Raw genomic sequence first — 18,475 nt, 5'->3', positions numbered from 1 at the left:
ACACCACAAATACAGGAAGTTCCAACACCCATGATTACAACCTAGAAAGAACAACCAATAAAAATTGAACAGCGACGGCACAGTACCACCTTGACCAAAAAGCCCGGGTCACGCCCTATAAGAATGAAGGAGCCCTGGACGATTCCTCCCTTGAGGATTGCACAGACTGGGGTCAAGGAGGAGGAGATTCCATTGGGTTGAAACAACAAGAGGAGACTGGGGAACAAAGCAACTATAAGGGGAGTATGTATTTGGGTCCTGTCTCCACAGGGGCACCAGGAGAGTCTCAACATCAAGTAACAGAACAGACTACTAGCAGTCGCCACTTTCAAAGTGGGCAACCTCAAGAAGAGGAAGCATCGACCAAAAAAAGGCAATCGATGAAACAACACCAAAAACAGAGGAGAAAAGGGAGGAACAAAATCTTATCCATGATGTTTTACTTTCAAGCAGAGACTAAGTCCCTGGCAGGAGATCAAGCAGGCCAGAGGGTGAGTAGGGCATCGCTAACCCCACATGCCAAGCAGATTATCTCCAGAGAACTCTGCAAAAATGTGGTCAACCACATAGGAAAGACAAATCGGCGTGAGGGCAAGGCCATTGTGACTGCCAATGTGATAGGTAAGCTTGAAAATAAATTAAAAGCAGATATAGCAAACGTAGTGGGAACTGAACCTTAGCCAGCCCCAAATCCTTAGAGGAAGGAAGTGGAGCTAATCACAGGAACACCCCCAAAATAGTTACCGATGGTAGGAATCCAAGATAATTCTGTTCATCCCAGAGTACAAATCGAAAGGCTGGCGTGACATTCTAAACAGAGGAAATATTCTCCGATTGCTAACTTCCATCTGCAACCTGACCAGGACAGACTCACAAGGTCTGGAATCCATAGAATTTGAAGTTCATAAACACCTGTCGGAGCAAGAGGTAACGGAAATAACTTGGGACACATGGGAAATAGGTTACCCAGAGTCACTGCTCAGACATCAACAAGAGCAGAATGACAAAAGGCCCAGAAACAGAAGGACCGCAGAGACAATCCAATCCGTGCTCAAAGGGGCCCTACAGTACCTCTGTCATGGCTACAGAGAGAAACATCCCGAGCCCTCTGCATATAGGCGATCAGGATTTATTAAACGATTGGTCCTGGATAGCGAGAACCATAAACGTCAGGCCCAAGAGCCCATGACAGATCACGGAACAGCCAAAAAATGATCCACCCAACGGCATAAAAGCAATAAACATGGGCATAGCAGGCCCTAACAATAACCAACTGTTAATACTTGTAAATATTTACTTACATCCGCGTGAGAAAAAAGCTGGCGCAAAACTCCTTTTGGCGAGCTCACAAGGCTAATTACAGAAGAGGTAACCCCGAATCACATTGTCTCAGGAGATTTCAATATGTTCCTCTCAGGGCGCGTCGATAAGGACCAGCCACTGGAAGACCAGCTGTTAGCATAGGGGGTTCTGCACCAGGAACAGTGCAAGTGGGGCAAACAACCTAGGACATCCAAAGACCTCTTAAAGGACTTAGAAAGTCTGTGTCTGGTAGCACTAAATGGTCAATTAGCGGGAGACCGCTTGCAAGCCGCAACCTTTCACAATGCTTCAGCAAACAAAGCAATAGACGACACCTTTTCATCATTATCACTTTTCAAAACAGTTAAAGGATAGGAACGTTAGACCACAGCGACCATTTACAGCAAGAGCTCACACTCTACGTACAGGGGACAACACTCACCCATTCAACTGGGGACCCAAGCACAATGGTCATGTCGAATTACAAAAGAATCAAATGCAAAACGAGCGACTAGGAAAAGCTTTTGGCAGAGAAAAAAACCCAGTGGAAGGAAAGTAAGCCGCTGAACGACAACATTTTGATTGGCTGGGAAAAATTTAGTAAAAGCCTTGGTGCAGCTAATTTTGAAACAAAAGCGACAAGTGCAACTGCAGGACTAAAGGCCCAACAAGAAACACTCTTCAGGCCGTCCAGTAAGCAAAGAATCCATCTCTCGACAATTCAAACCGCCCAACTAAGGTGAATAAAGAGTAAAATAAATAGAGCAATTCACAGTCTCTGTCATACGGGCCCAGTCAACAACATACAGACAGAATTAAAGAGGTTAGAGACTAGAAAGAAGAAAATTATCTGGCAAGCAAAAGAAGAAAATTATCTGGCAAGCAAAACAGGAAAATGCTGACAAGGCATGGGCCAAACTACTATATGACGCAAAAACCAACAACAGCGCCAGGTTTTGGCACACCATGAACAACGTAGAGAATCCAAGGGCTCCCGGAATCAACTCTCATGTGACTGAAGAAGCCTGGGCAAAGTATCTATGGCACCACTGCAACAAGGAAGAAGACAACATCAAACAAGATGCTGTGGTTCACAGATGCGATTAGCCGGCCCAAGAGCAGCAAGTTTTGGAGACCTACTATTCCTACACAACTAAACAGATCAAGATTAGAATCGTAAAAGGCAGAATGGAGGGTGCACCCAGGTCTAACGGTATTCCTCCAGTTTTATACAAGCAGGATCTAATCTACTGGGCCGAAGCATTATTACCCCAATTTAGGCACATTATGGAAGTTGAAAGAATTCCTGATTCCTGGAAGGGATCAATTTTATCCCCTATCCATAAGAAAGGCAGTAAGAATGAAGCGAAGAATTATAGGCTCATTGCGTTAATAGACATTGACGCTAAATATTATGCAGGCCTTCTACTGGAAGAACTTATAGAGTGGGCATCGGAAAAAGCCTTAATCTCCATTAAGCAAACAGGATTAAAAACATGTATGGGGACAACAATAAATATCCTTGCCCTTTCACTCTTAATAGACGTTGCCAAAAATATCAATAAGCTGTTATTTGTCTGCTTCATAGACCACACAGCCGCCTTCGACGGAATTGACAGGGAGAAACTTTGGGCAAAACTATTGGGCTGGGAAATCGCCCCAAGACTCCTAAATCAATTAAATCTACTCCACACCCACATATGGGTTCAAATAAAACTGGGGGCAGGTGAATGTCTTTCGAGGATCATACCGACTACCAAGGGGCTGAAGCAGGGTTGCGTCCTGGCCCTGACCCTGTTTAATCTTTTCATGTCAGATCTCACAACAGAGCTAGATAACTGTAACCATCAAGCCCGAATTTGGGCGGCTTTACTCTTTCAAACCTACTGTACGCCGATGACCTAGTATTAATCAGCCGTACTGCAATCGGCCTACAGCATCTGATAAGCACTACAAACAACTTTTCGGCCAAGAATGGGATAAGCATAAATCTAGACAAATCCAAAGTGATGATACTAAACCAGAGATGGAACAAATACCAGTATCATTGGGAGCTTGGGGGTTGCCGACTCAAGATGGTTGAAGACTCTAAGGCCCACATGCATCATTGTTACATTTTGCGATTTCTTAATTGCGAAAATTAAGGAATCACAATTAAGAAATCGCAAAATGCTACGCATTAAAAAATCGCAATATTTTTTGCAATACAGTATTTTTCCTTAATTGCGATTCACAATTTGCGAATCGCAATTAAGGAAAACCCTTCCCATTGATTCCTATGGGCCAAAAGGCCCATGGGAATGAATGGGAAGGCATTCACATTTTGCGAATTTCAAAAAGCGAATCGCAAAATGTGAATGCAATTTCAAGGGTGCAGGGGGGGTCCAAAGAACCCCTCCCTGCACCCCTGAAATGTAACTTTAAATGCAATTTACACACACACATGCCCCAAGGGCATGTGTGTGTGTAAATTAAAAGTTTCAAAAATGCAATTTGTGTATATTTGAAAGTTTTCGGTAAATTAGCATGAAGTTCAACTTCATGCTAATTTACTCCTTCCAAATTGCGAATTCGCTATTTAAAAATAATCATGCATTGCATTTAAGAAATCTCAAATTGCGATTACTTAAATGCCATTGCAATTTTAGAAATCGCAACATGGTTGCGATTCCTAAAATTGCGAAATGCATGATGCATTCCAAATTAGTCAATTGCATTCGCAAACGGCCGAAAATTGCGATTCGCACCATTTGCGAATGCAATTGACTTTGATGCATGTGGTCCTAAGTGCCTGGGCATAATCTTTGATAGAAAATGCACTTTCCTTCAACAAAAAGCAGCCATTAGAGGAAGAAGGACTTCACTGGCTGCCACATTAAAAAATATCAAACACAAAATAGCTGGTCCCAGCCTCACCCTCTACTATAGGTGCTTTGAGCGAGGCTGCTACCGACTATCACTTATGGCAGCGAATGCCTGAAAGGGAGAGATGAGGGTACTCTGGATAAAGCGGTGTCCAAGGCCATGAGAATAATATTTGATCTCCCACAGTATACTTTCCCAGCACAAATAAGGTTAGAGTTTGCCTCCAAAAGCAGCAAAAAGCACACAACTATGTTAAATGCGGGCACAAAATAAATGGAGCCCAGACTGGATCACTGAACTCATATTTATGGAAGGAGCTCAAACAGAAAAAAGACAGTCCCGCAATGGCCTACCTTCAATCTGCTAAAGCAGTTTTGCCTTACAGGGCCTTAGGGAAACTGGTGGCTCCCATAAAAGTTTCAATGAACTAATAAATAAATCAGTAAAGTTACTCTCCTTTGGAGAAGACAAAGCTGCATTAAAGGAGAGGGCCCATGGCTGGTTTGTCATTCAGAGCTATTCCAGGTGCTCGCCACAATCATACCTTGGCATAGGTTTTTCGAGAGCAGAGAAGGAAAGATTCCTGCATCTGAGACTGGGTATCTTACCAGCAATGCAGCACCCTCCACCATGGTAATGGTCAGATACAATAACACAGTGTAGATTATGAAGTGATCTGAAAGAAAATGTACTACACCTACTGTGCATCTGTAAGGGTCTAGACAAGGAACGAAGATCATTGCTAAAACCGGTCATTAATGAAAGACAGATTCGAACATGCAGAAAGGCAGTGAAAGCCTGCTTCGAATGAGGAGATATTCAGCTAGCCTGCAGCGGTCTGCTTTATGAGTGCAATCAGAAAAAAAAGTTAAACCCAGTAGCTAACTGATTCACTGGACACAAACCTGCAATTATTGCTTATTTTAGAATAAGCTGGAAGTTTTTAATTGAAAAAGTCTAAATGGACTTTAACCTCCACAATGAAATCCTACGTTTTAACATAGATATTATGGCATACATTGTTTTAAATCACTGTGTTTTTTTTAGTTTTATTAACATGGTTTTATGAATTTGGGGATAGATACTATGGCATACGTTGTCTAAAATGACAGAGCTTCTAGATTTATTAACATGGTTTTATTTTGGGGCACAGCTGTAACTCTGCAATGGTTTTAAGTAATCATGCAAATAAAGATTGATTGGTAATTGATTAAATACCCTAGAAAATCCGTACTATATACTAGTTACATTGAACTTTGTCATACACATAGTTTAGAGATGCATCATTGGAATAAATAAAATTAATAATTTCTCCACCATATATGTTTATTGCTTAGCCTTTATTATGAAGAATTATTAAACTTCTGTACCCATCGAATATTGTATTTGAATGTAATACCTCTATTCTTTCCTATTCCAATATGGCTGAAACACTTTTGTATTACCTAAAATCTTGTTTGGCACTATTTTAATGGAGTCCATTTGAGTCTGAGAGCAGTTTTTGTTTGTTTTCTTCTTGTTCTTTGCCTTACTGATTGGTCTGTACAATTGGAAGGCTTTTCTGGGTTCCAGTTTTTCCCTTCCTGCTAAAAATTATTTCCTGGAAAAGCTCTAGACTCCCAGTTTTATTCTTGCATCTTGGTTTGTTTCTTGAAATGGTACACTTTTCCTACGTACCTCCTCTTGACATCTACTTCTTGGGATGGGGATTTTAGGTTTCTTAGGTGGGGCAGAGCCAGGTGGTTATATGGAGGGAGGATGATGGGAATGGTGGGGATGTGGAAGTGTTTGAGGATATGGGAGTTTTTAGGTCTTTGGCTGTGGTTGCAACAGCTGGAATGGTGAAGGGAGGTGGATGGAAAGTGTTCAAAAGAGAAATTGGGGTGGGATTTTTTTATTTTTATCAATGTATTTATAAGGTTTCATATAGCACCAACATGACCTGTGAAGGTATCAGAGCACTTTACAAATGCTCAGAAGAAAAAAAACAAAAAAGCAAACAACAACATAATCACGAGAGGTATCAACTGTGAAAGTTCACGAAATGCGGAAGGTCTAGTGATAATCTCATGGGTGCAATTCTTGAGTTGAATTGTTTGACCTAGGGCAGGAATTTGTTCATAAGCAGAATTTTCACTTCTTCTTTTAAAGGATGCAAATGGGGGAATACTTCTGATTTCAGGTGGTAGGGCATTCCAAATTTGTGGGGTAATATCAGAGAAGACTCAGTTGCTTTTTTCTTTTTATGGAATTTTGGTGGTTTCAGTAACACAGTTTTGTTGCTTATAGAGGATCTGCATCCACCAGATAATTCTAGTTACTGTGCCAGGTACCTATAGGTGTTGTAATGTAGTGCTTTGAGGGTCATGCAGGCAATGTATAACTGTATCCTTGCCTCATGTGGAAGCTAGTTTAGGGTTTCAAGATCTGGGGAAATGTGATTGTTTCTTTCTGATCCTATGATGAGCCTGGCCGCGGCATTGAGAGAGGCTCTTAGAAGTGACAACTTGGATCGAGAAAAACCACAGAGGGTTGCACCTCCATAGTCCAAACTGGGAATGACTAGTGCCAGGACTACTGATTTGAAGTCGTCTTGAGGGAGAAAGGGTTTTAATTTCCTTAAAACATTCACTTGGTAGTTCTCAGCTTTGACTGTGGAACAGATGTGTCCCTGCATGTTCAAGTTCTTGTCAAGTGTTATTCCCAGAGATCTTGTGGAGGCTATAATGTGTGGTGTGCAGTTGAGTACAGTTAGATGATTTATTCATAGATCGATCTTGGGCAAGTGATTGGGTGGGACAATTATGAGGAATTCCATTTGGATGGCTTTGAGTTTGAGGTGGTTGGGTGTTAGCCATTTTTGAGTTTTTAGTAGGCTTGTGTAGAGTGAGCTAATATCTTCTGGGGAAGAGATTTTCAGGTACAGTTGGATGTCATCCATGTACATGTGTTTGTGGGTGTTGGAGGAATTCAAAATGTTGGCTAGAGACTCCATGAAAAGGTTGAAGAGCATAGTTGATAGACAGGAAACGTAGCCAGTGTGGCATTGGACAGGGAATGGTATACTTCATTTCTTTGAGTACTGTTGTGGAGAAAAGAGGAGAACCTATTTAAAATGGACCCTGCAAGCCCCATCCTCCTTTCAAGTAAGTCAAGGAGACTGGCATGTTTAACCGTAGTCTGCCTAACAGAAAGGCTCCTCAGATCTTCCAGGTCATCCTCTGAAACCAGTGCTTTTGGGATATGTGCAGGGGAGAAGCGCCTGGGACGAAGGAGACACTAGCCCATTCATGGCCTGTATGTTTTTCCATGGGGCAGTGGTGAGGGTGCTGAATGTAATAGTAGCAGTTGCTGTCACAGGAACAGATGGAACATCCTGCGATGGTTCTTCCTCTACTGCAAGGGCCTGGCCCTATTCGGAGGCCTCACATTCCAGTTTTAATGAGGCAGTCTTGGCCAACCCCATCAACCTCAGTGTCACTGGGTCCCTTCGAGTCAGTGGCTCCACCTTCCAACTCCCTTTGCACCCCCCCCCCCCGTTTCTCACGCGCAGTCTGGCCGACATCTAACTTTCTAGTTCCAAAAGAGGCTGAAAAGCACACATCAGTTACAGACTACAGAGGTCATGTACAAAACTTACATACTTCAAAAAGGACCAAACATAATACCTTTTATTGTACAATTCTCAATGGAAACCACACATATCAAAAAAAGGGCCTGATTGGGATATCAAACTACCGGTCGCTACTTCACATATGGCAAGTATATTATGCCCACTGTATCACAAGTGGATACATTAACTAACACCTGTAATAAGTGAACAAACGAGCCTGGCAGTGGAACCCTCTGATCAACAGCACTTGAACTGCTATCCCTCTGCCAATACCAACCCCTCTATACTTGCTGGGGTCTGTGTGCACACTGAAAGGCACCCACCGTCACAATGCAAGTCCGCTTAGGAACCTAACAGTTTACCACATAAGCACAGGTGCACCACACATCAATTTCAATACAACTTGAGCAATTATATAGTCCTTGTCCAATACTGATATTCTTAAAAAAAAAAATCTTTTATTCCAATTTCAGTCGTTTTAAAACGAGGTCAATGACAGGATTTTTCACAATGATTCAGTCTTTTTCACACTGATACAGCCATGTTTCGTCCCTCTACAGGACTTCTTCAGGGCACTGAGAAATTAGAGGGATCAATCTCATCAAGAAGGAAGCCAGTAAGTAACCGGATCCGTAGCCTATAAGTCGTTACCTATCAGGTTATTCAATATAAAATATGTACACCGACTTCATCATAACCATGAAGAGGTAAGAGGATCTGCTAATCCAAGATAACGGGTAGGTCCAATACTAAGATGCAGATGACCGAAATGATGTATAAAACGGGGTCACACCCAAAATGATAGATATTACAATTAAATATTAGCCAAGCGTATAGGTTCCTTGTCGTGAAAGGAATCTGCCAAGAGTATAGCGAGAAGCCCACGGATTGAGCAAGCACCAACAGAAGGCTGTTATAAGCCTAAATAATGTTGACCACTGGAGTTACATAAAGCATTGTGCCGTGGGCCACAACAAGGTTAGAGGACGGTCCAAACTGCGTCACTTCAAAAAAAATATTGTGTAGATGATCAAGGAATCAACAGCCGAAATGAGGCCGTCACGGTATCTCCAAATGCCAAGCGTCACGGCAAGAGAGATATGGAAAACACATGTAATAAGGTGGGAATCATAATGCAAACTCAAATTCATGCCCAAAACCTGAGACAAAATCTAATATATTTTATGTTCCTTCTATTTGCAACAGTTTTTAAACTTGAATGTCTGGAATTCTGATCTCACGGACTCGTCAGATGTCACATTAGTCTACTGCAATACATCCTATGGCATGTCTAATAAAGTAGATGGGATCTGCATCACACTTGGGATGGAGTAACCTTTGGCAAAACTCTACACCAGACCATAAATCTGGGTCTTTGAAGTCTTATTTAATGTTACAACACCCAAGATGAAGAAATTATTAATACCAACTTGCAAAGTTTTAAAGATCAATACACTTAACCCCTTGACGCTGCTCCCCATCAGGTATTAGTAGGCCACCGCCAGTATGTGCAGAATCATGGTGGTCTGCGACTGCCGCACCCACTTCTTTTGCTATGCGGACCCTCCCAGATTTGCAAGGAAAATTAGACAGGCCCACCATGAAGTATCCTCCCTCCTTTTTGTGCCAGTGGATGCTGAGGCACTTAAGATCCCCTGCTGCAGGACTTGCTTGGCAATGGCCCGCCAGATCTTCTTTTTGAAATGGGGTTGACCTATCAAAAGTAAGACAAGAAAAAACTAAAAAAAGACACAATAACTACAGAGTTTTCTGAAACCACAATAGATAACAAATATACTTATAATCAAGAATGTTGTTGAATTACTTTTTGTTTCGCATTTCACATGCTAGTTTGTCAATGCACTGAGAAAAATATCATCTACATTAGTGTAAGTACATGATGTACAATGTAGCATTGCATATGGGTTATCATTTTCCTTTTGATTCAATTAGATGGCAAATAACTTAATAATTAAGGCAAACCTTATACGGAGAATATTCTTTTCAAAAGTGAATTTAAGTCTTCATTTGTGCAGAACTCAGTTTGGGAAATACTATTCCATTCGCAAAAAGTTAGTGCACAATTTTTGGGAATCGAATAAGTGCACATGAGGCCCATAGTCAAGCCTCTGAACAAGCAATGCAAGCAGGCCCAAATATTGCAAATACATTAAATGAAATTATATAAGTGTTAATTGAGGATGCACGTTCAGGTCAATGCCACCTTATACAAGTCAGACATGGCATGAGAGTGCAACATAGGCAACATTTCATGCATATAGCGGCTGACCGTGCAAACCGGAGAGTAATAGGATGTATGGCATCTGGTATTATAGATTGCACACAATAGATGACACAGGTGCATGTTTCAATTCAAGACATTGTAGCACAAGTGGCACTGGACTTCATACCATCACTCCATATATATGCAGGAACACACACATACCCTACAAAGAATGTAGGCTCACATGCTGAGTTTTCATCCAGAAAGAACGTGTGACTCAGAGTAAAGCACCACAACTCCATCCCCTACCGTAACATCATTTTCAAATTCTGATGTTTCAAGCCAAGCAACACCTATCAGATCAAAGAAAAGTAAGTAAGTAATTTTAATATGCATGATTAATTAAAACCTTTGCATACATGGAACAGTAACACATTTCTTATTTGCAATTCAATAAATAAAACAGTATTAAAAAAGCCATTGTTATGCATTATTTAAAATTACGCAATTGGGCATTACGCTCCTCAATGAGTCTAAAGTGCTTAAATGACAGACAGAGCTAGGCTGGCAATAGCTTTCCTGAGTTAAGCAGCTGATACCCATCGTTGGTTTAAAGTGCCATCGTTGGTTTAAAGTGCCTGTGCGACTGTAAGGTGCTGCTGTTAGTTTTTGGGTCTACCTTCAGGTGCTGTTGTTAATTTTTTGGGTCTAGCTTCAAGGGGTGCCCGGTTCAGCTATATTTTGTGGCCAGTGTCCACTTGCGGGATGTTTTTAAGTCTCTTGGTTACTGTGTCAACATTTTTTGTGAGCCAGCAGTTTAGCTGTACCTCGGCTGGATTGAAGCACAGCTTCACTGCCTGCAGGTCCTGGTGCTGTGCCGCTTGAATAATAGTTGTAATAAAGTGCTTCTTAGTCCTTTAAAATAGGGGAGATGCAGATAACATGGATGATATCCTCCTTGCCTCTTCCGCATAGGCTTCAGGGCTGCGGACCTCCTCTCCTTTCCCATGATGATCGGACGACTCCTAGTCCTAACTTTCGAAATCTTTCCTTCGTCCTTATTTTGACTCCTGTTTTCAAGTAAGATTGCAGTGTGAGTGCTTCATAATCACTGAACACTATACAGCCATGTGCCTTTTTAGCGAGCGTTTCCTTGTCTTCTAAGATAGATACCTTTTGTATTGCTTTTGTTACAATTTTTTTGAAGGGTAAATTATCTGCTGGGGTTCCTCAAAGGCCCGACAATCCCAGTATCTTAAGGTAGTCAAAAAAATGTTCCCTGGCTGGTGATTTTCCGCGGCGAAGCAACTCGATCCAGAGATGCGAGTTTAGGGATCCTGCCTCAGCGCTATGGATCTTGTGCCAACTCTTTATGTATGTGCCACTTCTTTCCACCGATTGTTTTTGGAGCCCAAATACTAGCTGTATTTGGGCCGGTGAAACATATTTTGGTAGATGGTAAATTGCTCTGTAAGAATTAGCTATTACTATGTCCAGAGCTGCTGCATCTTTCCCTTTAAGAGATTCACTCCCATATGTTAAAGTTGGCTGCAATTTTGCACGGATCAAGTATTAGGTCAGGTAGCATTTTCTTCAGTGGTTTCATCGCTAGATAGGTCATATTTCCCTTTCTCCGAAGGGACTCCAGCTGGGGCTTAAATGAGCTTTGGTGGTCCAGAAGTATTCCATGGTATTTGTAGCTGGTTGTCTGGTCCAGACATTGCCCGTCTAAATACCAGTTTATTTTTTTCTTTTTTATGATAACTTACTGCCATGATTTTTGTTTTCTTAAGATTTATTTTTAGGGAGTTCCATTGTGAGAAGTTGTTTGTCATATTCAAGAGGTGTTGAAGACCGATGGGGGTCCAATTTATCAGCACTAGGTTGTCTGTGTATAACAGATTTAACAGCAACATTTTTCCCAATTTTGGAGCACGGTATGTGCTCCTGTCTAGTTCCCCGGGGAGATCAGCTAGGAAAAGGTTAAAGAGTAGAGGCGCTAGGACGCACCATTGCTTAAGCCCTTTAGAGGTGGGGATTTGTTTGGAGAGGTGTGTTCTAGCACCTAGTTTAATCCTGATCCAGGTATCAGTATGTAACAGTTTGAGATGGTCTAGGAGGGGTTTTGGTATCCCCCAACATTCCAGTTTTTTACAAAGTTTGGCTCAGTCAACATGATCAAAGGCAGCAGTATAGTCAATAAAGAAAAGAAATAAGGAAATGTTTGCCTCTTTAGCTGCATCCATTAACAAGGTTAATGCCATGATGTTGGTTGCAGTTACTTGTTGCCGGCAGAACCCAGTTTGGTTTGTGGGAATAATAGAGTTTTCTGATGCCCAGGATGTTAGTTAATCCAAAATTGTTCCCGCGTAGTACTTTGCCTCTACGTCAATGAGAGTGATTAGTCAATAGTTATTTGGAGTCTTCCTGTTACCCTGTTTGAAAATTGGACTGATAATTGATCCTTTCCAGGATTCAAGGATTGTTGTTGCACAGTTTATGTCCTTAAAAAACGGTGATAGTGCTTTGCTCCGGTATTCCACGTCGTGTTTGTACAGCATTGGGGGGATGCCGTTGGGGTCTGGGGTGCCTGCAAGTCTGCCCTTGGCTATTTGTTTCTTTATCTGCATTGCTGTTGGACTATACCATTCCTCATTGGCAGAAAATGAGAGGTCTAAGCCTGCTGCCGGATCACTCCTCTGATGTTGTTGCGATTTCCTGGGGAGTTGTGTTGCACTACTAAAATGGGGTTGTGCATCATTTCTTCCCTGTTAATACCGCTTTTATCCTTTCTCGTGTTCTCCATTTCTTTGTCCGCTTCTTCATCCTTTTGAGCTTTGTTGTTAAAGTGGTTGAAGAGGTAATCTACCCAGACAGCCTCTGGTATGTTAGAGTTTATTCCAGGATGATTTGGTCCCTCGATTCTGTTGTCTCCCAAAACTTGCCGCTATTTACTTTTTTGGCGTTGTGAAGTAACCTTGCCCATGGTTCCTCATTCTTTGATCTTTTTTTTCCTATTTCTTTCTTTTCATTAGTGCCTTCAGTTTCTGGAGGATACATTGCATGTCCAGGTTTTGCGGAGGTTTGCGAAGCCACCTTAGTGTTTGGTTTATGTTGCGTTTGTGTTTTTTTGATTATGGGCTAGTTGTCATCTGTGTTACGGTGTCATCCGTTTGCCTTGATTTTGTCCCTATCCCGGTTGCAAGTTTCCTACCAGGGGTTGTAATAACGCTTTCCCATGCTTTCACTGGTTGGGTTGGTGTATCGTTCCCTTAGTTGTATAATGTTTTAGCAGTGGTTGATATTGCTTCGATGTTGCTGGGGATAACACCTTATTCGCTTGAGGTTTGAGGTCAGATCAAAGAAGAAGCCTAGACCCAAACCAAAAAATTATATAAAAATGCTGTGACCCCTGCAAAGCAGTAACGTTTTATACTTAAATTGTAAAAGATCTATGAGTTACATCATTTTAATAAAACAAGTTTAAAGTTGTTCCTAATAGGTAAATAATTGATAGTTATATACACTTTAAAGAATGTATTGTGTTTTTATAAAAGATATGTAATGTGTAATATGATTTATATCACTTGTCTGTTTCCATTTATAGTGACTTGGAGATAGACATGTTGCTAATATTTAGCTAAAACTTATTTCCTTATATATAATTAAACTATAAGAAAAATATTCATATGTTAAAAGTTAGATTCTGCATTATAAACCATGGAAAATATAAAGTAACTTAACTATTCTGATTTATCAGTCATACCTGTATCGATAATTGTGTTAACTATAACTTTAAAAAATAGAAGGTTCCTTGAAAACAGAAACAACCATACAATAAACCACACATTAAAAAAATTAATCCAGGCCCTTATAATAATTAAGGGGGGTTTGTTTTGTTTGTAGTGTCTCTACTTTTCAAGGAACACCATCTAATGTTGTTGTGTGTCATTTGTATATATTGTACAGTAATGCTGTGTTCCTTTGTTTTTAACATGGGACACATTGCACTTATTTTATCTATGAAGAGCGATGGCTTTCTGCATCTACTTTTTGAGTACTTGTGTCTTCTATAATTATTTTTTAGAACAGTAAACATGTACCTAGCCATTGTGCTTTACATTATCATTTAATCCAAGTTATCACTAATAAGAACCACTGTTTTACCTTAATACTTTTAAAAAGTTGGCATTTTCCTACCATAGCCATTTGGTGCCTGCAGCCTGTTTCTGGGTTAGATAAAGGAAAATGTCAAAATAGCACTCAGAAGCGATAAGCACATATATGGGTTATCTGGTCACACTAAGCTAGGGCAAAGTTAAAAGTTCAGGATGACTATGATGGAGCGTGGGCCGGATACAGGGCCTCACCTGGGCCTGCTGAACCAAAGTACCTTGATCTGGGATGCGTTGTTGACAGGGTGTGATGTGCAGCCGAGGTGATGCATTGATGCCGAGTTACCCAGTGGATGAGATGTGTCGATTTTCTCCTCGTAACTGCAGTGATGTGCAAGGTCTTAGTACGAGGCACTGGTCAAAAGTGCGATGCACAGCTGCTGCTCCCTTAGTAGGTGATGAGTCGACTCTGAAGGTGATCCGTTGGTTCCCGGTCCGCTCCAAGTACTGATGAGGATGAGCTGCTTATGTCTCACACAAAGGCGAGCATTCACCGGTTCCATTGAGGATACGTGGGTTGTGTATGTAGAGCACCCTCAGCTTCACTTCTAAGGGTCCAGGATTGGGTGGCACCATTTGGCAGGGCAGACTCACAGCTTGCACAGTCCAGGTGCAGACGAAGGTGGTTCAAGTCTTCGATATTGTTGAGACTTGGAACAGGAGGCAAGCCGGCAAGCCCTTGGAGTTAGTTTGGGTCCAAGTGATACAGGTACTGTCCTTCTCACTCAGGCAGGAGAACAGCAAGCGGTAGGGCAGCTCAGCAAGGCAAGAGCACAGCACAGCATAGCAAAGCATCAGTCCAGCAGAGTTGCAGTCCTATCAGCAGCACAGCAGCTCGTGGTCCTGGCAGAGTAGTCACAGACCCATAAGCATACTGAAGACATGATGTCAAGGGTCCAGTACTTATACCCTGAGGGGCCTTTGAAGGGTTGGAGACTTCAAAGAAAGCTTTGAAGTGGCAGAGAGGTTCTCCCTGCCTGCACTGGCCTCAGACATACTACAGGGGACTAATCAACCATTTTTGTGGCCACAGGACAAATCCCTTTCAGGTGTAAGTGTCAGCTCTTCCCTCCCATCCTGCTCAGGATGACCCATCAGCAAGCAGATGGCCACTCAGTCACACCTACCCTTCCTTTGTGTGTGACTGTCTAGATGGAATAAGGAAGCCAGCTGTCACCCACCCACAGACGTGTATTCCAGAGACAGACTGAAGGCACCAAATGGCTAAGTAAGTACACGCCAACTTTCTAAAAGTGGCATTTGCTAAAATTGAATTTTAAAGTAAACTTCACCATAAATTGTGGTTTTAAATTGTGATTTCAGTGAAATCAAACTTGAAAAGTCTATCTCTTCAAAATTTGCAATTACACTTAAGAGGTAATAAGGTAATCCAAATGTAATCCTATGGGAGAGATAGGCCTTGCAGTAGTGAAAAACTAAATTGAGAGTTTTTTACTACCACAACATGTCAATCCTAAGTCTATGGCCTGCTTTGTACATACATGGCACCCTGGACTGTGGGTAAGACAGTGCCTACGTGAGGTGTGACTTACTTGTATAAGCCTGGCAAGAGGTTTAACTTGCCAGGTTGACGTGGCAGCTTAAATCTGCATATACAGGCTCTCTAATGGCAGGCCTGAGCCATGATTAGAGGACACTTAAGTGGATGGTAAAATAAGTGTTTCAGGCCCACTAGTAGCATTTAATTAATAGGCCCTAGGCATATGCAGTGCACGTTCCTAGAGACTTATAAGAAAATAAAAAATTACAATTAGGATTAAACCAATTTTGCCATGGTTAGGGGAGAGAGTACACGCACTGTAGTACTGGACAGCAATAGTAAAATGTGCAGAGTCCTAAAACCAGCAAAAATAACTGCAGAAAACGGGAGGTTGACAGGCAAAAAGTTGAGAGAACACCCCCTAAATCTGTTAGGTTCAACAATAAGTATTACACATTTTGCACTAATGTCATTTTTTTTGAGGGGGGGGAATTCTGAGGTAAACCAATGTCATTTATTTATAGGTGTGTACCGGAATAAACACCTCTCTTTCTGTGTTTTTTTCTTTGGAGCTTTGACCCAAATTTTTACTGGTACCCTTTGCTCCCCTTATCTTTTTTTTGTTTCTCTACCTTTGGATGGAAATCTTTCTTTCTCTACTTGCCCCATACTATCCCTTTCCAATTTCCTTTTGAAATAAAGGCTTTCTTCACCCAGTACCTTTCTCCTAGCATTGCCATTATCATTTTTCTACATAACTTCTAGGATGTTTTTCATCATTTTTTTGCTTTCTCAATGCATTTACTGGTGTAAATAATTTCAGAAAAGAATATTTCACCCCCTTAACCAGATCACTGAAATTAACATATGCCATTATTGCTAAAGGATACTAAAAGGTGGGTGGTACCTTAAGAAGGGGCACTCTGTATCACTTAAAGAGTCCTCTTCACAGTACTCCAGCTTTCATATCCACACAGAGAGATAGGCACAATCAGAGAACTAGACAAACTAGAAGTAGTTTATGTTCTTCAAACTGAATTATTTTCTGGTAAGTGTAGATGAACATGTTGTGGACATTCCTTCTTCTGGTGTTTGTGAGGGAAAACTGCATAACTTATATTGAGATCACCAGTACATTTTCAATGCTCCAAAGAGTCAGTGGGGAGGTACTTCAACTCTGGAAAAATGCAAGTATACAGGAGCAGCAAAGGTGTCATCCTTATGGGTAAAATAACTTAATGTGAATTTGGAGAAGAGTTTTTTCCTAAGTAGAAATAATTCCTATTTAGATGTGGTTCAGTTGGCCTGACTAGGCCTTAGATAGTTTGCAATGACAGCTATTCAAATTTGCAGTTTAATGGTGTTTTTTCTTATATGAGTAAAGCCTTTTTTCTCTCTCCCTGTATGCTTGTGTTTTTTCCATTCCATTAAAATCATTAAAACCCTCAGAGGAGTCTGCAATGGAATAGTTTGTGTTCTGTCAAGAAAGCAGTGTTCAGGTTGTTCTTTATTCTGTAACGTTTTAGGGTTTCCAACTGAGGCTCTGTGTATGTCATGAACACCTTGGCTGCTAGGGGGTTTTCCCCTCCTGTGCTGATGATTTATGAATACTATAGTTTCATGACAAGGTCAACTCGCCATAAGCACAGCGCAGGTAACACCCATGACGAGTTGACCTTGTCATGAGCATGGAAGGGGTTAATAAGCTGAACATACTATAGCCTTAGAGCCCACCGTAGCAGGCTCTACAGGCCGTTAAAGGCCTTTTCCAGCCTTTATTGGCCGGTAGAGAACGCTGCAAAGGGCTCTAAGGCTATTAGAGCATTCTGCTACTAGAGGGCAGAATGTTCTAATTTGTAAAAACAAGGGCCTCATAGAGCCCAAGGGGCTTGAAATTCCCTCGGGCCTCATGTGGCCTTTGTAAAACACTGGAATGTTGTTGCACCGAGCTTCTACCAGCCATTAGAAGCCCTGAGCAGTCCATTGTTTTCAATGAAGCTCCAAACATTGCAATGTTCCAATATTGTTTTGCTTTCTTATATAAACATGCCGATTCATTTAAATAATTAGGTATGTATAGGCTAACCAATGAAACGTAGGTGTCTCTGGAAATATTTTATGAACTAAAATATTGAATGATCCATGTCTTGTAACATTGCTGGTCCAACCCTGTCATGCCATAACAAATAATGACGTGCATGGCTTCAGTTTGTTGAAACCTTATCAAACTGGTATATTTTGTAGATCTTTCAGGATTTCATTAGAGAGGGGACTATATGTTGGTCAATCTATTTGGTTCTTGTTTTGATTTCTTCAGAGAGTCGCCATATGTTTGTCCTCTCGCAGAACTTAACTTTGACGTTTGTGTGGGCTAATTCATGGGTAACTAACTAAATACCGTTTGATATCTGTAATATCTAAAATCTGTCCCAGGATGCTTGTTTCCGGTCCTGGGAAGGCATGGCTTGGCAGTTCGGGCTGGACTGTTCCCATGAAGCACAGGGTCAGGACTGATTTGCATATAGCTGTGTCTGAACTGAGACGGCAAAGTGAGCTAAAGAATGATGATGGATTGGTGCACAGACATAATATCGAGTCCAAAATATCGATTGGACATAATATCGAGTTGTAAATATAGATTGGACAAAATATCGACAGGACAGAATATAGATATCCAAAATATAGTTTTTAAGGTAAGTGATGTAATATTGACTGTTAAAAATATAGAAAGTTAAAATATCGAAGTATATAATAAAGATAGTTAAAAATATCGATTTTTTAATAATATCTAATTT

The sequence above is a fragment of the Lissotriton vulgaris genome, unplaced genomic scaffold, assembly GCF_964263255.1.
Source record: "Lissotriton vulgaris unplaced genomic scaffold, aLisVul1.2 SCAFFOLD_1182, whole genome shotgun sequence".
Classification (NCBI taxonomy): domain Eukaryota; kingdom Metazoa; phylum Chordata; class Amphibia; order Caudata; family Salamandridae; genus Lissotriton; species Lissotriton vulgaris.
Note: the sequence above shows the minus strand (reverse complement) of the source record.